The following is a 24,024-nucleotide window of genomic DNA, read 5'->3' as shown; positions in this document are numbered from 1 at the left end:
AGGTCAAGAGGAGTTGCCATTTTGGTTAACAAGACTGTGCCGTTTTCGATTGACAATGTCATTTCCGATATGAATGGTAGATATGTAATTGTGAAAGGGAAAATTTCACAAACACCAGTAGTTTTGGTAAATGTATTTTTCCCCCGAATTTTGACAATGCTCTCTTTGCTCAAAACTTGTTTTCTAAGATCCCAGCTCTGAACACACATTTTTTGATATTTGGGGGTGATCTAAACTGTGTGATTGATCCAGATTTGGATAAGTCAAGTACTGTTATGAGAGCTCCATCTGCTATGTCAAAGGTATTTTCTGAGTTTATGGTTCAAAATGGTTACATTGACCCATGAAGACACATTAATCCCACAGCGAGAAAATACTCATTTTATTCGTATGTCCATCAATCTTTTTCTCGTATAGATTATTTTTTTATCAACAACTCTCTAATTCCCCAGGTTGTAAACTCAGAATATCTGCCCATTGTTATTTTAGACCATGCTCCTCTAAGTCTTGACATTCTTTTATTTTCATATCGCACTTCTCGACCACCCTGGAGGTTCAATTCTTTACTCCTATCTGACTCAGCATTTTGTGAATATATTTCTAATTCAATAGATGATTTTCTCCTTACTAATCAGACCGATTCAATCTCTTATTCCTTACTCTGGGAAACTTTGAAGGCTTTTTTAAGAGGACAGATAATCTCTTACTCTGCTTATGTTAATAAAGAACGGAGGAATAGGATTAAAAAGCTATCTGACAATATTCAAGCTTTAGATGACCAATATACTCACAACCCGACTCCTGACTTACATAAGCAAAGGCTTAACTTGCAGGCAGAATTTAATCTATTATCCACAGGTGAGGCAGAGAGACTTTTATTACACACGCGTGGCAATTACTATGAGTATGGGGATAAGATCGGTCGGCTCCTGGCCCACCAGCTGCGCGGACGAGCGGCTTCTCGTTTTATTACTCAAATTGCGCAACCCGGTGGCGCATTAACCTCCGATCCTGAGGAGATCAATTCGACCTTCCAAGATTTTTACTCCTCCCTATACAAAACTGAAGCTTTGAACCATAAAGAAGAAATGGAACAATTTCTTGGGCTTGTTGACTTCCCCAAGGTTGATTCTATTTTGGCATCTGAAATTGATGGACCCATTACTTTAGAGGAAATTGTTAAGTCAATTCATTCATTGCAATCGAAGAAATCCCCTGGCCCAGACGGGCTGCCGTCTGAATTTTATAAGAAATTTCATGCTAAATTGGCTCCACTTCTTTTATCTGTATTTGAGGAATCCTTAGAGCTAGGTATGTTGCCCCCATCATTGAGACAAGCATCTATAACTCTATTGCTTAAAGATGGGAAGGACCCGACATTATGTAACTCGTACAGACCTATTAGCCTGCTCAATGCTGATGTTAAAATCTTAGCCAAACTTTTAGCTTCTCGTTTAGAGGCAATACTACCTAGTATTATCTCAGAGGAACAAACTGGATTTATAAAAGGACGGCATTCATTTTCTAATATCCGTACTCTTTTTAATATTTTATACTCAGGACAAAACAATAGCTCCGCTGAGGTGATCATCTCGTTAGATGCCGAAAAGGCATTTGATAGGATAGAATGGGCTTATCTGTTTAGGACATTAGAGGAGTTCGGTTTTGGGGATCGATTGATTTCATGGATACGTTTATTATATGCTGGCCCTCAAGCTTCAGTTTATACTAATAATGCCAAATCTGAATATTTTACTTTATCACGGGGTACGCGCCAGGGATGTCCCCTATCTCCAATACTTTTTGCCATAGCTATTGAACCCCTTTCAATAATGCTTAGAACACTTCCGATATTTCAGGGCATAATCCGCAAGGGAACTGAATATAAATTGGCTTTATATGCTGACGACTTGTTACTCTATGTTACCAGCCCAACTGCATCTATCCCCGGGATAATACATCTATTAGATGATTTTGGGAAATTTTCTGGGTATAAATTGAACTTACAGAAGAGTGAATGTCTACCCATAAATCAGTCTGGCCAAAAACTAAAACAGAATGACATACCCTTCCATTTGGTGAATTCTAAATTTAAGTATCTTGGTGTTAATGTTACGCTTTCTTATTCCGCCTTAAAAGCAGCACATTTTACACCTTTGGTTTCATACATGAAGTCCGCTTTTTTAAGATGGGCAACTCTCCCATTATCTCCACTAGGTAGGATAAACGCTGTCAAAATGAACATTCTGCCAAAATTTCTTTATCTCTTTCAAGCTATTCCTCTGTTTTTACCTAAATCTTTCTTCAAGAATATAGACAAACTAATCTCTTCATTTATATGGGCAGGGAAAACTCCTAGAGTTTCCAAAATTTTGCTCCAAAAAAGTCGGCTAAGTGGAGGGCTTTCCCTGCCTAACTTTATGTATTATTACTGGGCGGCGAATATTCAGAAATTAGTGTTTTGGGTACAGACCCCCTCTTTACCATGGTGCCGCTTAGAAGCTAAGTCTTGCATTTTAACATCTCTCCCTGCTATGGCATTCTCTTCTCTCCCTATGTCCCTTTCACATTACACAAAAAACCCAATAGTATGCTCTTCTCTCAAAATATTCTTTCAATTTCGACGCCATTTTAAATTTACCTCAGCATCAACCATGGCTCCTATACGAAATAATCATCTCTTTCTTCCTCCCATTTCAGATTCTGTATACTCTCTTTGGGAAAAGAAAGGTCTGAAATGCTTTAAAGATCTTTTCATTAATGATATGTTTGCAAGTTTTTCTGAATTATCTTCATCCTTTAATTTGCTTCCTTCTCACCTATTTCGTTATTTTCAAATTAGGCACTGTGCCTCCTCTCTGTTTTCCGGGTTTCCCTCTCTGCCTACAAAGTCTACATGGGAAGAGGCTTTTAAACTGAATCCTCACATGGGGGGGATTATCTCAAAGATATATGCAATTATCTTGTCAAAAGATAATGCTCACAACATCAAAACTATCAGGGCTTGGGAAGAGGAACTTGAATTAGAGTTTGAAGATGACTACTGGAGTAGAGTATTAGACAACGTACGTATACAATTTAAAACTATTCATAGAGCTCATCTTTCGAAGACAAAACTTTCTAAAATGTATCCCAATGTTTCAGATTTGTGTGATAAATGTAAACTTTCACCATGTAACCTTAGCCATATGTTTGTATTGTGTCCCAAGTTACAAAACTTTTGGAATTCTTTCTTTAAAATAGTTTCTGAGGTCCTGGGGGTCAAGTTAGCGGTTTGCCCTTTGATTGCAACCTTTGGAGTTCCATCTCGGCGTCAGCCTTTAAGCCGTAGACAGGCCGATGCCGTAGCTTTTGCATCTCTCCTCGCCAGGCGCAGAATACTGTTATCTTGGACCTCCCCACAACCCCCTTCTATTTCAGTTTGGCTCAAAGATTTGGTCTTTTTTTTTAAACTTGAAAAAATTAAGTACAATATCAGAGGTAGGGGAGATTCCTTTGGCAAAAAATGGCAAAAATGTATTACATTCTTTAATGACTTACCAACCTTAGACGTGGATTGAATGGGGGTCTATATATGTGTCATCTCAATTTTGTATGTATCTTTGCCTGTATGTAGATATACATTAATGTATGCACATATGTGTGTTTTTTTTTTCTTTATTTTGATCTTCAGATGCCTTGTTTATCAGATTGGGGATTGCTTTGTTGGGGCTGGGTAGGGTTGTTTATGGTGGGTGGGGTGGTATAAAATGTAAAAATGCAGTTTGCAACAATAAAAATTCTATGACAAAAAAAAAAAAGAAAGCCACGTTTCTAGCATTTGTAAAACTGCATTTTTCCATCTCAAAAATATATCTAAATTACGGCCTATGCTCTCAATGTCAAATGCAGAAATGTTAATCCATGCATTTATGACCTCAAGGTTAGATTATTGTAATGCTTTATTGGGGGGTTGTTCTGCACGCTTAGTAAACAAACTACAGCTAGTCCAAAATGCAGCAGCAAGAGTTCTTACTAGAACCAGGAAGTATGACCATATTAGCCCGGTCCTGTCAACACTGCACTGGCTCCCTATCAAGCATCGTATAGATTTTAAAATATTGCTTATTACCTATAAAGCCTTGAATGGTTTAGCACCTCAGTATTTGAATGAGCTCCTTTTACATTATAATCCTCTACGTCCGCTACGTTCTCAAAACTCAGGCAATTTGATAATACCTAGAATATCAAAATCAACTGCGGACGGCAGATCCTTTTCCTATTTGGCGCCTAAACTCTGGAATAACCTACCTAACATTGTTCGGGAGGCAGACACACTCTTGCAGTTTAAATCTAGATTAAAGACCCATCTCTTTAACCTGGCATACACATAACATACTAATATGCTTTTATTATCCAAATCCGTTAAAGGATTTTTAGGCTGCATTAATTACCGGAACCGGAAACACTTCCCATAACACCCTATGTACTTGCTACATCATTAGAAGAATGGCATCTACGCTAATATTTGTCTGTTTCTCTCTTGTTCCGAGGTCACCGTGGCCACCAGATCCAGTCTATGTCCAGATCAGAGGGTCACTGCAGTCACCCGGATCCAGTACGTATCCAGACCAGATGGTGGATCAGCAATTAGAAAGGACCTCTACATCCCTGAAAGACAGCGGAGACCAGGACAACTAGAGCCCCAGATACAGATCCCCTGTAAAGACCTTGTCTCAGAGGAGCACCAGGACAAGACCACAGGAAACAGATGATTCTTCTGCACAATCTGACTTTGCTGTAGCCTGGAATTGTACTACTGGTTTCGTCTGGTCAGAGGAGAACTGGCCCCCCAACTGAGCCTGGTTTCTCCCAAGGTTTTCTTCTCCATTCTGTCACCGATGGAGTTTCGGTTCGTTGCCGCTGTCGCCTCTGGCATGCTTAGTTGGGGACACTTCATCTACAGCGATATTGTTGACTTGATTGCAAATAAATGCACAGACACTATTTAACTGAACAGAGATGACATAACTGAATCCAATGATAAACTGCCTTTAACTATCATTTTGCATTATTGACACTGTTTTCCTAATGAATGTTGTTCAGTTGCTTTGACGCAATGTATTTTGTTTAAACCGCTATATAAATAAAGGTGACTTTGACTTTGTTACAAATTAAATAACTTTGCAGAGAAAAGTTGTGCTTGTAGATCAATTTCCAAGACAGCAGAACTTGAGCATGAAAGGCAGGGCAATTACTCAATCTTATAATCAAACATTAGTAAAAAAGCAAGACCCCCCAGATGGTCAAAAATAAAATTAGGAATACAATTCCACATAGAAGGTTTATTCAAACAAAATTTTAACCATTTAATTTTGAGAATGTTATTTAAGGTAAAGAAATCCAGAAAGTCAAGTCCACCGTTTTTAATTTATGACAACAGATTTACGGATATAGTGCATATGGTTCTTCCATAAAAAAATTTAATAAAATCTGATCGATAGACTTTAAGTCAAGTCACCTTTATTTATATAGAGCTTTAAACAAAATACATTGAGTCAAAGCAACTGAACAACATTTATTAGGAAAACAGTGTGTCAATAATGCAAAATGACAGTTAAAGGCAGTTCATCATTGAATTCAGTGATGTCATCTCTGTTCAGTTTAAATAGTGTGCATTTATTTGCAATCAAGTCAACGATATTGCTGTAGATGAACTGACCCCAACTAAGCAAGCCAGTTTTATTATCTAGATATATGGTTGAAGCAATATAGATTAATATAGAAATTCCTTCTGCTTTTGACAGAAGAACTCTTCCTCTGAGAGACAAGTCCCTTAATAACCAAAGATTAAATTTGTTTAATCTTTTCAAATGCAGGGTTAAAATTCAAGAAAACTCTATCTTGATCACTTTTCGAAATGACAGCGCCTAAGAAATTAACAACAGCTTTAACTGGAATTCCTTTCACAGATAAAAGGGAGGAATTTTCAAGATTAATATTTAAATTTTTTTTTAATTAAGGTACAAACCTGAAGCATTAGAAAACAACTCTATATTTTTTAATTGCCTGATGGACCTGGCTTGAGTTTTTTTTAAATAAGGCTGTATCATCCACTAGTTGACTAATTAAAATACTTCTACCAGCAATATGAATTCCTTCTAGATTACTATCCTTAATAAAATGACAGAAGGCTTGAGCTACAATAAGGAAGAGATATACAGAGGCTGGACAGCCTTGCCGAATACCCCTTTCTAAAAGAAATCTCTGTGTAGTACCATGTCGTAACTTCACTGAGCTATTTCCCCCAGCATACAACGTTTTCATCGCATTACAAAAAGAGGGGCCGAAACCAAAGTGGTCTAAACAGCAAAAAAATGAAAGGATGATCAATAGTGTCAAAAGCTTTGAAGAAGTCCAAAAACAGAATTAAACCATCGTCCTCAATAAAGTCAGAGTAATCAATGAGGTCAAAGACAAGTCTAATGTTATTCAAAATATGATGATTATTCATGAAACCTGCCTGATTTTCATCAATAACAGAATTCAAAACCAACTTAAAACGCTTAGAGAAAATAAGGGAAAACAATTTATAATATTTCATATTTCATCAAGCATGGTGAGTAATGGCTTCTCCTGCTATTGTTATTTGCACCTCTTGCCACATGTACAGTTTATCCATCTCTGTCGCTGATGAGGGATTCACATGTGATAAATGCAGGGAAATAGTTAGGCTGACAGAGAAGATTTCAGAATTAGAGACACGCATCCAAACTTTAATTGAGGACAGTACGAATGTTAGGGCTCTAAATATGGCTTTGGATGCGTCTAGCTCAGGGATTCCTGTACATTGTTCGGTTCTGGCAACAGAACCCCTGCAGCAGAGCAACTGGGTGAAAGTGAGGCAGCATAGTCGTGGGTCAAAACACCGCTCTTCTGTTCCAATCAAAACATTAAACATGTTCTCCCCACTCAGTGATGCACCCACTGAGAAACCTGATGAAAGTGCTCTATTTATTGGCGATTCTATTGTATGGAATGTGAATAGACACACTGTTTTCCTAATGAATGTTGTTCAGTTGCTTTGACGCAATGTATTTTGTTTAAAGCGCTATATAAATAAAGGTGACTTGACTTGACTTGAATATAGAGACACCAGCCACCATAGTCAAATGATTACCAGGAGACAGAGTGCCTGACATCAGAGGCGGGGTCAAGACGTTTGGAAATTTGGAGGGAAGATACGTTGTAATCGACTGTTCGTTGGAGTGGGAGATCACATATATTGTAAGGTAAGTAAATTTACGATATATTGTTTTAAAAACAAAAAAACAGCCTCTAAGTGTACTAAGATAATTAGGGGAACATTGAAAGTGCACAAAAACAAGCCTCGTCTAAACATCCGATCGTATTTTGATTCGACTTTTTCAGTTCACCGCGCCAAAGCTGTTAACTTAATTGGATAACTATGGTAAAACATGGTTTTCCAGTGCTAACCTACCCCGCTGTCTGTGATCACTTAATTCGTTCAAGCCAAAGCGACATTTCCTTCAAATTTATACATCCCCTGCCCTAGCGCTGCAAGTGGGACCAACGTACTTCATATCGCTATTATTTTTAGTCTATGCTGCTCGGGGCAGAAGTATTCAATAGATTCATATCGATGTTATTTTTAATATTCAGTGGTTTAATATCGCTGTTATTTTTAGTCTATGCTGCTCTCAATAGATTCATATCGCTGTTATTTTTAATACTCAGTGGTTTCATATCGCTTTTCTTTTTAGTCTATGCTGCTCTCGGGGCAGAAGTTTTCAATAGATTCATATTTCTGTTATTTTTAATATTCAGTGGTTTCATATCGCTGTTATTTTTAGTCTATGCTGCTCTTGGGCAGGAGTATTCAGTAGATTCGTATCGCTGTTATTTTTAATATTCAGTGGTTTCATATCGCTGTTATTTTTAGTCTATGCTGCTCTCGGGGCAGGAGTTTTCAATAGATTCATATTTCTGTTATGTTTAATATTCAGTGGTTTCATATTGCTGTTATTTTTAGTCTATGCTGCTCTTGGGCAGGAGTATTCAATAGATTCGTATCACTGTTATTTTTAATATTCAGTGGTTTCATATTTCTGTTATTTTTAGTCTATGCTGCTCTCGGGGCAGAAGTATTCAATAGATTCATATCGATGTTATTTTTAATATTCAGTGGTTTCATATCGCTGTTATTTTTAGTCTATGCTGCTCTCGGGGCAGAAGTATTCAATAGATTCATATCGATGTTATTTTAAATATTCAGTGGTTTCATATTTCTGTTATTTTTAATATTCAGTGGTTTCATATCGCTGTTATTTTTAGTCTATGCTGCTCTTGGGCAGGAGTATTCAGTAGATTCGTATCGCTGTTATTTTTAATATTCAGTGGTTTCATATCGCTGTTATTTTTAGTCTATGCTGCTCTCGGGGCAGGAGTTTTCAATAGATTCATATTTCTGTTATGTTTAATATTCAGTGGTTTCATATTGCTGTTATTTTTAGTCTATGCTGCTCTTGGGCAGGAGTATTCAATAGATTCGTATCACTGTTATTTTTAATATTCAGTGGTTTCATATTTCTGTTATTTTTAGTCTATGCTGCTCTCGGGGCAGAAGTATTCAATAGATTCATATCGATGTTATTTTTAATATTCAGTGGTTTCATATCGCTGTTATTTTTAGTCTATGCTGCTCTCGGGGCAGAAGTATTCAATAGATTCGTATCGCTGTTATTTTTAATATTCAGTGGTTTCATATCGCTGTTACTTTTCATTTATGCTGCTCTCGGGGCAGAAGTATTCAATAGATTCATATCGATGTTATTTTAAATATTCAGTGGTTTCATATTTCTGTTATTTTTAATATTCAGTGGTTTCATATCGCTGTTATTTTTAGTCTATGCTGCTCTTGGGCAGGAGTATTCAGTAGATTCGTATCGCTGTTATTTTTAATATTCAGTGGTTTCATATCGCTGTTACTTTTCATTTATGCTGCTCTCGGGGCAGAAGTATTCAATAGATTCATATCGCTGTTATTTTTAATATTCAGTGGTTTCATATCGCTTATATTTTTAGTCTATACTGCTCTCGCGGCAGAAGTATTCAATAGATTCATATCGCTGTTATTTTTAATATTCAGTGGTTTCATATCGCTGTTACTTTTCATTTATGCTGCTCTCGGGGCAGAAGTATTCAATAGATTCATATCGCTGTTATTTTTAATATTCAGTGGTTTCATATCGCTTATATTTTTAGTCTATACTGCTCTTGGGCAGGAGTATTCAATAGATTCATATCGATGTTATTTTTAATATTCAGTGGTTTCATATCGCTGTTATTTTTAGTCTATGCTGCTCTCGGGGCAGGAGTATTCAATAGATTCGTATCGCTGTTTTTTTTAATATTCAGTGGTTTCATATTTCTGTTATTTTTAGTCTATGCTGCTCTCGGGGCAGATGTATTCAATAGATTCATATTGCTGTTATTTTTAATATTCAGTGGTTTCATATCGCTGTTATTTTTAGTCTATGCTGCTCGGGGCCGAAGAATTCAATAGATTCATATCGCTGTTATTTTTAATGTTCAGTGGTTTCATATCGCTGTTATTTTTATTTTATGCTGCTCGGGGCAGAAGTACTCAATAGATTCATATCGATGATATTTTTCATATTCAGTGGTTTCATATCGTTGTTATTTTTAGTCTATGCTGCTCTCAATAGATTCATATCAATGTTATTTTTAATATTCAGTGGTTTTATATGGCTGTTATTTTTAGTCTATACTGCTATCAGGGCAGAAGTATTCAATAGATTCATATTTCTGTTATTTTTAATATTCAGTGGTTTCAAATTTCTGTTATTTATAATCAGTGGTTTCATATCGCTGTTATTTTTAGTCTATGCTGCTCTTGGGCAGGAGTATTCAGTAGATTTGTATTGCTGTTATTTTTTAATATTCAGTGGTTTCATATTTCTGTTATTTTTAGACTATGCTGCTCTCGGGGCAGAAGTATTCAATAGATTCATATCGCTGTTATTTTTAATATTCAGTGGTTTCATATCGCTTTTCTTTTTAGTCTATGCTGCTCTCGGGGCCGAAGTTTTCAATAGATTCATATTTCTGTTATTTTTAATATTCAGTGGTTTCATATGGCTGTTATTTTTAGTCTATGCTGCTCTTGGGCAGGAGTCTTCAGTAGATTCGTATCGCTGTTATTTTTAATATTCAGTGGTTTCATATCGCTGTTATTTTTAGTCTATGCTGCTCTCGGGGCAGGAGTTTTCAATAGATTCATATTTCTGTTATGTTTAATATTCAGTGGTTTCATATTGCTGTTATTTTTAGTCTATGCTGCTCTTGGGCAGGAGTATTCAATAGATTCGTATCACTGTTATTTTTAATATTCAGTGGATTCATATTTCTGTTATTTTTAGTCTATGCTGCTCTCGGGGCAGAAGTATTCAATAGATTCATATCAATATTATTTTTAATATTCAGTGGTTTCATATCGCTGTTATTTTTAGTTTATGCTGCTCTCGTGGCAGAAGTATTCAATAGATTCATATCGATGTTATTTTTAATATTCAGTGGTTTCATATTTCGGTTATTTTTAATATTCAGTGGTTTCATATCGCTGTTATTTTTAGTCTATGCTGCTCTTGGGCAGGAGTATTCAGTAGATTCGTATCGCTGTTATTTTTAATATTCAGTGGTTTCATATTCCTGTTATTTTTAGTCTATGCTGCTCTCGCGGCAGAAGTATTCAATAGATTCATATCGCTGTTATTTTTAATATTCAGTGGTTTCATATTGCTGTTACTTTTAGTCTATGCTGCTCTCGGGGCAGAAGTATTCAATAGATTCATATCGCTGTTATTTTTCATATTCAGTGGTTTCATATCGCTGTTATTTTTAGTCTATGCTGCTCTCAATAGATTCATATCAATGTTATTTTTAATATTCAGTGGTTTCATATCGCTGTTATTTTTAGTCTATACTGCTCTCAGGGCTGAAGTATTCAATAGATTCATATTTCTGTTATTTATAATATTCAGTGTTTTCAAATTTCTGTTATTTTTAATATTCAGTGGTTTCATATCGCTGTTATTTTTAGTGTATGCTGCTCTTGGGCAGGAGTATTCAGTAGATTTGTATTGCTGTTATTTTTAATATTCAGTGGTTTCATATTTCTGTTATTTTTAGACTATGCTGCTCTCGGGGCAGAAGTATTCAATAGATTCATATCGCTGTTATTTTTAATATTCAGTGGTTTCATATCGCTGTTACTTTTAGTCTATGCTGCTCTCGGGGCAGAAGTATTCAATAGATTCATATCGCTGTTATTTTTAATATTCAGTGGTTTCATATCGCTGTTATTTTTATTCTATGCTTCTCTTGGGCAGGAGTATTCAATAGATTCATATCAATGTTATTTTTAATATTCAGTGGTTTCATTTCGCTGTTATTTTTAGTCTATGCTGCTCTCGGGCAGGAGTATTCAATAGATTCGTATCGCAGTTATTTTTAATATTCAGTGGTTTCATATTTCTGTTATTTTTAGTCTATGCTGCTCTCGGGGAAGAAGTATTCAATAGATTCATATTGCTGTTATTTATAATATTCAGTGGTTTCATATCACTGTTATTTTTAATCTATGCTGCTCGGGGCAGAAGTATTCAATAGATTCATATCGATGTTATTTTTCATATTCAGTGGTTTCATATCGCTGTTATTTTTAGTCTATGCTGCTCTCAATAGATTCATATCGATGTTATTTTTAATATTCAGTGGTTTCATATTGCTGTAATTTTTATTCTATGCTGCTCTCAGGGCAGAAGTATTCAATAGATTCATATTTCTGTTATTTTTAATATTCAGTGGTTTCATATTTCTGTTATTTTTAGTCTATGCTGCTCTCGGGGCAGAAGTATTCAATAGATTCATATCGCTGTTATTTTTAATATTCAGTGGCTTCATATCGCTGTTACTTTTACTCTATGCTGCTCTTGGGGCAGAAGTATTCAATAGATTCATATCGCTGTTATTTTTAATATTCAGTGGTTTCATATCGCTGTTATTTTTAGTCTATGCTGCTCGGGGCAGAAGTATTCAATAGATTCATATCGATGTTATTTTTAATATTCAGTGGTTTCATATCGCTGTTATGTTTAGTCTATGCTGCTCTCAATAAATTCATATCGCTGTTATTTTTAATATTCAGTTATTTCATATCTCTTTTCTTTTTAGTCTATGCTGCTCTCCGGGCAGAAGTATTCAATAGATTCATATTTCTGTTATTTTTAATATTCAGTGGTTTCATATTTCTGTTATTTTTAGTCTATGCTGCTCTTGGGCAGGAGTATTCAATAGCTTCATATCGCTGTTATTTTTTAATATTCAATGGTTTCATATCGCTGTTATTTTTAGTCTATGCTGCTCTCGGGGCAGGGGTATTCAATAGATTCATATCGCTGTTATTTTTAATATTCAGTGGTTTCATTTTTCTGTTATTTTTAGTCTATGCTGCTCTCGGGGCAGAAGTATTCAATAGATTCATATCGATGTTATTTTTAATATTCAGTGGTTTCATATCGCTTTTCTTTTTAGTCTATGCTGGTCTTGGGGCAGGAGTATTCAATAGATTCATATTTCTGTTATTTTTAATATTCAGTGGTTTCATATCGCTGTTATTTTTAGTCTATGCTGCTCTTGGGCAGGAGTATTCAATAGATTCGTATCACTGTTATTTTTAATATTCAGTGGTTTCATATTTCTGTTTTTTTTTAGTCTATGCTGCTCTCGGGGCAGGAGAATTCAATAGATTCGTATGACTGTTATTTTTAGTATTCAGTGGTTTCATATCGCTGTTATTTTTAGTCTATGCTGCTCTTGGGCAGGAGTATTCAATAGATTCGTATCACTGTTATTTTTAATTTTCAGTGGTTTCATATTTCTGTTATTTTTAGTCTATGCTGCTCTCGGGGCAGGAGTATTCAATAGATTCGTATGACTGTTATTTTTAGTATTCAGTGGTTTCATATTTCTGCTATTTTTAGTCTATGCTGCTATCGGGGCAGAAGTATTCAATAGATTCATATCGATGTTATTTTTAATATTCAGTGGTTTCATATCGCTGTTATTTTTAGTCTATGCTGCTCTTGGGGCAGAAGTATTCAATAGATTCATATCGATGTTATTTTTAATATTCAGTGGTTTCATATCGCTGTTATTTTTAGTCTATGCTGCTGTTTGGCAGGAGTATTCAATAGATTCATATCGCTGTTATTTTTAATATTCAGTGGTTTCATATTGCTGTTATTTTTAGTCTATGCTGCTCTTGGGCAGGAGTATTCAATAGATTCGTATCACTGTTATTTTTAATATTCAGTGGATTCATATTTCTGTTATTTTTTTAGTCTATGCTGCTCTCGGGTCAGAAGTATTCAATAGATTCATATCAATGTTATTTTTAATATTCAGTGGTTTCATATCGCTGTTATTTTTAGTCTATGCTGCTCGGGGCAGAAGTATTCAATAGATTCATATCGATGTTATTTTTAATATTCAGTGGTTTCATATCGCTGTTATGTTTAGTCTATGCTGCTCTCAATAAATTCATATCGCTGTTATTTTTAATATTCAGTTGTTTCATATCTCTTTTCTTTTTAGTCTATGCTGCTCTCCGGGCAGAAGTATTCAATAGATTCATATTTCTGTTATTTTTAATATTCAGTGGTTTCATATTTCTGTTATTTTTAGTCTATGCTGCTCTCGGGCAGGAGTATTCAATAGCTTCATATCGCTGTTATTTTTTAAAATTCAATGGTTTCATATCGCTGTTATTTTTAGTCTATGCTGCTCTCGGGGCAGGGGTATTCAATAGATTCATATCGCTGTTATTTTTAATATTCAGTGGTTTCATTTTTCTGTTATTTTTAGTCTATGCTGCTCTCGGGGCAGAAGTATTCAATAGATTCATATCGATGTTATTTTTAATATTCAGTGGTTTCATATCGCTTTTCTTTTTAGTCTATGCTGGTCTTGGGGCAGGATTATTCAATAGATTCATATTTCTGTTATTTTTAATATTCAGTGGTTTCATATCGCTGTTATTTTTAGTCCATGCTGCTCTTGGGCAGGAGTATTCAATAGATTCGTACCAAAGTTATTTTTAATATTCAGTGGTTTCATATTTCTGTTATTTTTAGTCTATGCTGCTCTCGGGGCCGGAGTATTCAATAGATTCATATGACTGTTATTTTTAGTATTCAGTGGTTTCATATCGCTGTTATTTTTAGTCTATGCTGCTGTTTGGCAGGAGTATTCAATAGATTCATATCGCTGTTATTTTTAATATTCAGTGGTTTCATATTGCTGTTATTTTTAGTCTATGCTGCTCTTGGGCAGGAGTATTCAATAGATTCTTATCACTGTCATTTTTAATATTCAGTGGATTCATATTTCTGTTATTTTTTTAGTCTATGCTGCTCTCGGGGCAGAAGTATTCAATAGATTCATATCAATGTTATTTTTAATATTCAGTGGTTTCATATCGCTGTTATTTTTAGTCTATGCTGCTCGGGGCAGAAGTATTCAATAGATTCATATCGATGTTATTTTTAATATTCAGTGGTTTCATATCGCTGTTATGTTTAGTCTATGCTGCTCTCAATAAATTCATATCGCTGTTATTTTTAATATTCAGTTGTTTCATATCTCTTTTCTTTTTAGTCTATGCTGCTCTCCGGGCAGAAGTATTCAATAGATTCATATTTCTGTTATTTTTAATATTCAGTGGTTTCATATTTCTGTTATTTTTAGTCTATGCTGCTCTCGGGCAGGAGTATTCAATAGCTTCATATCGCTGTTATTTTTTAAAATTCAATGGTTTCATATCGCTGTTATTTTTAGTCTATGCTGCTCTCGGGGCAGGGGTATTCAATAGATTCATATCGCTGTTATTTTTAATATTCAGTGGTTTCATTTTTCTGTTATTTTTAGTCTATGCTGCTCTCGGGGCAGAAGTATTCAATAGATTCATATCGATGTTATTTTTAATATTCAGTGGTTTCATATCGCTTTTCTTTTTAGTCTATGCTGGTCTTGGGGCAGGATTATTCAATAGATTCATATTTCTGTTATTTTTAATATTCAGTGGTTTCATATCGCTGTTATTTTTAGTCCATGCTGCTCTTGGGCAGGAGTATTCAATAGATTCGTACCAAAGTTATTTTTAATATTCAGTGGTTTCATATTTCTGTTATTTTTAGTCTATGCTGCTCTCGGGGCCGGAGTATTCAATAGATTCGTATGACTGTTATTTTTAGTATTCAGTGGTTTCATATCGCTGTTATTTTTAGTCTATGCTGCTGTTTGGCAGGAGTATTCAATAGATTCATATCGCTGTTATTTTTAATATTCAGTGGTTTCATATTGCTGTTATTTTTAGTCTATGCTGCTCTTGGGCAGGAGTATTCAATAGATTCGTATCACTGTTATTTTTAATATTCAGTGGATTCATATTTCTGTTATTTTTTTAGTCTATGCTGCTCTCGGGGCAGAAGTATTCAATAGATTCATATCAATGTTATTTTTAATATTCAGTGGTTTCATATCGCTGTTATTTTTAGTCTATGCTGCTCGGGGCAGAAGTATTCAATAGATTCATATCGATGTTATTTTTAATATTCAGTGGTTTCATATCGCTGTTATGTTTAGTCTATGCTGCTCTCAATAAATTCATATCGCTGTTATTTTTAATATTCAGTTGTTTCATATCTCTTTTCTTTTTAGTCTATGCTGCTCTCCGGGCAGAAGTATTCAATAGATTCATATTTCTGTTATTTTTAATATTCAGTGGTTTCATATTTCTGTTATTTTTAGTCTATGCTGCTCTCGGGCAGGAGTATTCAATAGCTTCATATCGCTGTTATTTTTTAAAATTCAATGGTTTCATATCGCTGTTATTTTTAGTCTATGCTGCTCTCGGGGCAGGGGTATTCAATAGATTCATATCGCTGTTATTTTTAATATTCAGTGGTTTCATTTTTCTGTTATTTTTAGTCTATGCTGCTCTCGGGGCAGGATTATTCAATAGATTCATATTTCTGTTATTTTTAATATTCAGTGGTTTCATATCGCGGTTATTTTTAGTCCATGCTGCTCTTGGGCAGGAGTATTCAATAGATTCGTACCAAAGTTATTTTTAATATTCAGTGGTTTCATATTTCTGTTATTTTTAGTCTATGCTGCTCTCGGGGCAGAAGTATTCAATAGATTCATATCGCTGTTATTTTTTATATTCAGTGGTTTCATATCGCTGTTATTTTTAGTCTATGCTGCTCTCGGGGCAGGAGTATTCAATAGATTCATATCGCTGTTATTTTTAATATTCAGTGGTTTCATATCGCTTTTCTTTTTAGTCTATGCTGCTCTCGGGGCAGGAGTATTCAATAGATTCATATTTCTGTTATTTTTAATATTCAGTGGTTTCATACCGCTGTTATTTTTAGTCTATGCTGCTCTTGGGCAGGAGTATTCAATAGATTCATATCGCTGTTATTTTTTATATTCAGTGGTTTCATATCGCTGTTATTTTTAGTCTATGCTGCTCTCGGGGCAGGAGTATTCAATAGATTCATATCGCTTTTATTTTTAATATTCAGTGGTTTCATATCGCTTTTCTTTTTAGTCTATGCTGCTCTCGGGGCAGGAGTATTCAATAGATTCATATTTCTGTTATTTTTAATATTCAGTAGTTTCATATTTCTGTTATTTTTAGTCTATGCTGCTCTCGGGGCAGGAGTATTCAATAGATTCGTATGACTGTTATTTTTAGTATTCAGTGGTTTCATATTTCTGCTATTTTTAGTCTATGCTGCTATCGGGGCAGAAGTATTCAATAGATTCATATCGATGTTATTTTAATATTCAGTGGTTTCATATTGCTGTTATTTTTAGTCTATGCTGCTCTTGGGGCAGAAGTATTCAATAGATTCATATCGATGTTATTTTTAATATTCAGTGGTTTCATATCGCTGTTATTTTTAGTCTATGCTGCTCTTTGGCAGGAGTATTCAATAGATTCATATCGCTGTTATTTTTAATATTCAGTGGTTTCATATCGCTGTTATTTTTCAGTCTATGCTGCTCTTGGGCAGGAGTATTCAGTAGATTCGTATCGCTGTTATTTTTAATATTCAGTGGTTTCATATTTCTGTTATTTTTAGTCTATGCTGCTCTCCGGGCAGAAGTATTCAATAGATTCATATCGCTGTTATTTTTAATATTCAGTGGTTTCATATCGCTGTTATTTTTAGTCTATGCTGCTCGGGGCAGAAGTATTCAATAGATTCATATCGATGTTATTTTTAATATTCAGTGGTTTCATATCGCTGTTATTTTTAATATTCAGTGGTTTCATATCGCTGTAATTTTTAATATTCAATAGATTCATATCGCTGTTAATTTTAGTCTATGCTGCTCTAGAGGCAGGAGTATTCAATAGATTCATATTGACTCCTGTGGGTTAAGTCCTACCTCTCTGACAGATCCTTCAGTGTGTCTTGGAGGGGTGATGTTTCTAAGTCACAACACCTTGCTACTGGGGTTCCTCAAGGCTCAGTACTTGGACCACTTCTCTTCTCCATCTACATGACGTCATTAGGATCTGTCATTCAGAAGCATGGCTTTTCTTACCATTGACACCCAACTCTACTTCTCATTCCAACCAGATGACCCGACGGTAGCTGCTCGCATTTCAGCCTGTCTGAGTGACATTTCTAGCTGGATGAATGACCATCACCTTCAGCTTAACCTTACTAAGACAGAACTACTGGTGGTTTCAGCTAATCCATCATTTCATCACAACTTCTCTATTCAGCTGGGTTCGTCAACCATTACTCCTTCGAGGACAGCCAGAAACCTAGGAGTTGTGATGGATCATCAGTTAAGCTTCACAGACCACATTGCTACAACGACCCGGTCCTGCAGGTTTGCCTTATACAACATTAGGAGGATTAGACCCTTCCTGTCAGAGCAAGTCACCCAACTTCTTGTCCAAGCTCTTGTTCTCTCCAGACTGGACTATTGTAATGCTCTCCTGGTGTTCCTTCCTGCATGTATTGTCAAGCCTCTGCAATTGATCCAGAATGCCGCAGCAAGGGTTGTCTTCAATGAGCCAAAAAAAGCTCACTTTACTCCTCTCCTCATCAGGTTACACTGGCTACCAGTAGCCGCTCGCATCAAATTCAAGGTACTGATGCTTGCCTACAAGACGACCACTGACACGGCACCAACATACCTAAACTCACTGGTTAAATCTTATGTGCCCTGCAGAGGTTTGCGCTCTGCAAGTGAACGACGCCTTGTGGTGCCGTCCCAAAGAAGTTCAAAATCACTCTCACGGACCTTTTCCTGGACTGTGCCCAGCTAGTGAAATGACCTCCCAATCTCAATTCGTACAGCTGAGTCATTACTCATTTTCAAGAAACATCTAAAGACTCATCTTTTTCGACAGCACTTAACCAACTAATACTAGCACTTTTACTTTTCTTGTCTTTTCATTAAAAAAAAAAACCTCTCAAATAAATGAGGCCTATGATTATTCAGATGCAAATCAAAATATAAAACCAGTCCTAATTGAAAGAGAACATGTTGACAAAAAGATTGAATCCAAGATTGGGTGAAAATATGGTATAATGAGTGATTTATAAGCTTTTTTTTATGGGCCGTTCATTTTTGACCGGGAACACCACAGGTGTTATAGGGTTTTGAACACCACATGAGGGTTAAGATTGGTAACAGTGCTCTTTATAGGTTAGGCTAATATTTTTCTGCCAGCCTATCCCTCTGTCTTCAAGGAACATTTCTGTCAGAGAAAAAATGAATGGTAAGTAGTGTAGTCTCCTACAATATGTATTTGCTATAGAAAGTGTTAATATGCAATGATCACAGAATGTTTTAACAAAAAATATAAAATACTAAAACAATAGTTTAAAAATGAAAAAAAAAAAATGTACCCTTGCAGTCTTACAAGTTATGAAGTCTGGAGGACTGCATGGATGCAGCATTGGAAGGACTGGACCCTATCCACTTTACATGGAAAGTTTTGAATCCCTTGTAGAAAACAACAAAGTATCTGATGAGGTAACATTTCTCTTATATAATCTATAATACAACTTATCTTTTTATATGTGTATGTAAATAATTTTCTGGATTGCTTCTAATACAGATCCTGAATCTCCCACGATTCAGAATACACAACTAAACAAAATAGCATGTAATTAATTAAAGGTTCTGAGAAAATGTTAATTGCTGCAGTCTATTTAAATTACAAAACAGAAATAGTGAAACTGTATGGTTAAATAAATGTTTGTGAAGCTGTTTCATACAGTTAGATGATAACTTTTTTTTCTCTGGGTCCGAATAGCTCAAATACATAATCTAATCTTCCAGTGTCATTTTTTTCAATGGTTTTATAGATACAGGTGAATTGAATATGATCACATTGTTGTTTGAATTGCTGAGGCCATTCTAGAAGGCTCAAAGGGATACCTTGCATGCTCGCCTGTACAGCAAAAGAGAGAACGACTGGGGTTGTTTCTTTTTAGGTCAATTGGTAAGTACCATACACATGTATTTATTTAGAGTTTATTATTGGTTGATTCCTGTTGAAAGAGTAACCCATGTTTCACACCGCAAGCGTGAACGGCGAGCGAGCAGCGCGTCCGCGCAACTACACCGTCACTGCAAGCAGCAGACTCTCGCGAGTATTCACACTGGAAGCGTATAAGTACAGCGTCAGAGCAGCGGCTGCAAAGCGTGTTCGGAAAATAGCCATTTCAAACAATGGGTATAACTCTTTCAACATTTGTTTTTATAACAATACACCATACTTTCACCCAAAACGATTAATTAAAAAGTTTAAATGGGTAAATACATATTTGTTATACTTAATTTTCTTTTCTGGCATAGTTGTTAAAACACTAGACATTGTCGTTGTTGTTAAAACTCTTGGCATGCTTATTCTGTGCATTTTGAACAAGTTTTGTGTAAAATCATTTTTATTTTTCCATCAAAAGTGTGCTTTCACTTTAATTGAGCGTGAGCAGCACAGCAAAAATAGACCGGACGCCGAAACCCCCGCTTCACTGCTGTTCACGCGCTGCTCCTGGTCCCGGTGTGAATGCACTCATTGATTAACATGGACACCGAAAAAAAATACGCGCTGCTTGCGTGCCGCTCACGCTTGCGGTGTGGAACAGGGGTAACAATGCAGCAAATATGTTTCTTATGTGCTTTAGATAAGTCAAGTATTTGTGGTATCTGTCACAACACGGTGCCTAGGAAGAACAAGGCAAGTGACACAAAGTACATTTTAAAATTTAAAGCAATGTAAGCTTAAACATGTTCCAATATCTTGTGGTCTTTTGACGCCAGATCCAACTGTAATTAGTTGGGGAGTAAAAGTAAAATTAAAACATTTTTGACCTAACCATTTTTCATGCAAATGATCCTTTTAGGAAAAATGCTCAACCTGTTTAGTAAATATCCATAACAAATGTCTACCTGGGAATCAAGAGGATGCCAAGTGTCTGTTTTGCTAAGGTAAAAAACTCTGGAATAAATGACACTTGTAAAATAAACCTTCTAATATTACATAGTTTAATGAGGCTTTTTACATTTTGATAGACTATTAATAATAGTCTATCAGCCTGTTTATTTTAATATTATTTCTAAATACATAAGTTCTGTTAGAAGGCAGTTCAGAAGAAGGTAACAGAATCAAAGAAACTGAGGGACAAGACAGTTCAGAAGATGGTAACAATCAAAGAAACTGAGGGACAAGACAGTTCAGAAGATGGTAACAGAATCAAAGAAACTGAGGGACAAGACAGTTCAGAAGAAGGTAACAGAATCAAAGAAACTGAGGGACAAGACAGTTCAGAAGAAGGTAACAGAATCAAAGAAACTGAGGGACAAGACAGTTCAGAAGATGGTAACAGAATCAAAGAAACTGAGGGACAAGACAGTTCAGAACAAGGTAACAGAATCAAAGAAACTGAGGGACAAGACAGTTCAGAAGATGGTAACAGAATCAAAGAAACTGAGGGACAAGACAGTTCAGAAGATGGTAACAGAATCAAAGAAACTGAGGGACAAGACAGTTCAGAAGAAGGTAACAGAATCAAAGAAACTGAGGGACAAAGACAGTTCAGAACATGGTAACAGAATCAAAGAAACTGAGGAACAAGACAGTTCAGAAGAAGGTAACAGAATCAAAGAAACTGAGGGACAAGACAGAAATGTCTTTTGGGGTGAAAGCAGCCGAGGACACAGCCAAGATCAGACAGGTAAAGTTTTGCATCTGCTCTATAACGGGTTTAAACCTCTGGTAGGTTTTAGCCATTGTAAAGAATAATGTTATTTACTGTTGACCTAGTAAAGAATCAGGTGACACTGATATAAATGCTATAAATGTTGCATTAATAAAGGAAACCAGAATTAAGACACTTTATGATGCTGTAGATGAGTCTATGAAAAGCATTTATCAACAGACAGTAATTCATTTTAATATAAATTAATGCATGTTATTCCTCTCCCATTGGTATGGTTAATTTTACTTTCCAACTTTTCCAGGGGGATTCCTAGTGGAAAGTGCTTTAAAAGTGTCAGACTTTCACCAAGCAAAAAGGTTAGTACAATTTTTCTTTAAATGGGTTTTAATTAAAGCAAAATATGCTCTAGATCAGTCCCATTTAATTAAAAAAAAGAAAGAAAAACCTTCCAAATAAATTATCTTAATGCCATGGTCCAAACCCTTCTTACTTTTGTGTTCCTATGCATCTAAAGAGGATTTTTAAAAGATAAAGTACCGCCACCTTTTCAAGATCATTATAATATATGTAACACATTGATATTTCAGATACCTGGTCACATCAGATGAGCTACAGAGAAGATGGTCTCTGCCAGAGAGCTACTCTGCAAACGCTATAGTGGCTTATCTCCGGAAGGCCAAGGGACAAAAAAAAAAAAATTATAGAGAAGTTGGAGGAGTTGGAGGTGAAGCCCTCAAAGCAAACAAAGTTAACTTCACAGTGCTCCAAACTTTGTGAAGGTAATACTATAGTAGAAGTAATAACTTTAAAGGGAATTCTGAGACCAGTATCATTGTTTTGTGCCTTTGAATCACAAAATTCATAATATAATAAGATTTTATATAACATAATATAATTTCAACTGACTTTACACATTATTTGTAACTATTGTTATGCACTTACTATGTATAAACCATTGTACTGTAAGCAGAAAATCATTTTAGCATGCACAAGACATTGAACCTTGAGGTAGATGGGCTATAACAGCAGCCAAGAACAATAATCTGCAGAATGCCAGATTTCCACCCCCATAATAATTGGTTATTCAATAGTTTTTTTTTACAGTTCTGTGTAAACACTAAATACTTTTGTTAGTGAAACGTCTCAGTAGATCAGCATGTTCTGAAATATTCAAACCAGCTCATCTGGCACCCACAACCATGCCATGGTTATTTTTTGAGTGTATCCATAATTACAAATAATTATTATATTATTATTATTAAATTAAATTAAATTAAATTATATTTTAGATGAATGCAGTGATCTGGCTGGTGACATCATGTACCTGGCAACAAAATTCATCCCCCAGAAAAAAGTGGCTGAAGCCCTGTTGGAAGAGGGAAATGTCAATGAAGCCATGTTCAAAACAGAAGACTGCAGGTAATTTAGTAACAATTTACTGTTACACTTAACATTAACTAAATTATTTAATAATCAGGTGAACTGGAAAACTAAACAGCTGTTGATATTTTCAATTGCATGAAGACCATGAAAGCTTTACAAGAAGCTTTGGAGAATAATTGGGAAACATTTGGCCTCGCAACACATGGTCTTGGTCCTGCTGTGATTAAGGGCACTTTTACAATAATTGATGCCTGTCTTAAGGAAAAGATAAGAGCACTAAAATCAAAAGTCTCCAAAGACGAGTAAGATTTCACCCCACTTTATTTAGTACTTCCATTGTTTCAAATGATTGTTTCTTGTTGATTGTAACTGTTCAGCAGTACAAAAAATAAAATACACCTGTTGCCGATAGGCATGCAGTGCAGTTATTTTTCTTTTTCTTGACCGAATACTGAAGTTTGAAAAAACTTGTCTGTGTGCCCTCTCTACTGTCTTGTACAGCTCCTTGTTTTCAGTGTACGTTTCTGATTGGCTCCATTCTATAAGGTCTCTTAACATAGCCTGAATTTCAGGTTTTGGCTTTCTGTTGGGTGTTTTCTGGCAATCTGGATGAATAGAGATTAACTCAGAAGGTGTCAGAGGAAGGTAGAGGATGTTGTGAACCAAAATACAGACACATTTTTCATTGTGACTATTTGCCATGCATGTACAAAAATTTGGGCTTTTGTGATTTATAGTTGCGACACTTCCATCACTGTGAAAGACAGTGAGGTTTTCATCATCTGAGATATACGAATGACTATCGATTATTTTTCTAGCAAGAGTAGACCTGATGTCTTGAATGTCTAGTCCTTGTTGCTGTGCAACAATTCTCGAGAAAAGTATATGTTTGCACAGAGAACTGCTTCTGGATATATATATATATATATATATACACACACACACACACACACACACACACACACACACACACACACACATTTACATTTCCAGTCATTTCCTGCCATTACTAATTTACATTGCTAATGAATGATTGTGTGATTTACAGTTACACAAAAGATCTGGCAGCAAGTGGGCGCATCAAAGGAAACAACAATGATTTATCTGATGCTGTCAAATCTATGATTGAGAAGGGGCTGGATTCAAAATGGATTTCTGCAGTCACATTTGACCATGACCAAATCAACTGTGTGAGACTGAGTGCTAGTATCTGGTGGAATAACGCATGTTCCATTTTCATTCGTTTTCATTTTGAATCCAGCCCCTTCTCAATCATAGATAGCCAACTTCTCTA

At 35.5% G+C, this 24,024-nt stretch overlaps 1 long non-coding RNA gene across 1 annotated transcript; it reads left to right on the top strand.

Moving 5' to 3' along the window:
- Positions 1-7,230: 7,230 nt before the first annotated feature.
- Positions 7,231-22,767, top strand: LOC132151326 (uncharacterized). The gene is made up of 5 exons (XR_009436380.1): positions 7,231-7,271; positions 17,742-17,780; positions 21,649-21,703; positions 21,935-22,126; positions 22,637-22,767. It is a non-coding gene; the product is annotated as an uncharacterized LOC132151326 (long non-coding RNA).
- Positions 22,768-24,024: the final 1,257 nt, after the last annotated feature.

The sequence above is a fragment of the Carassius carassius genome, chromosome 10 (assembly GCF_963082965.1).
Source record: "Carassius carassius chromosome 10, fCarCar2.1, whole genome shotgun sequence".
NCBI lineage: Eukaryota > Metazoa > Chordata > Actinopteri > Cypriniformes > Cyprinidae > Carassius > Carassius carassius.
Note: the sequence above shows the minus strand (reverse complement) of the source record. Positions and strands in the feature narration are given on the sequence as shown.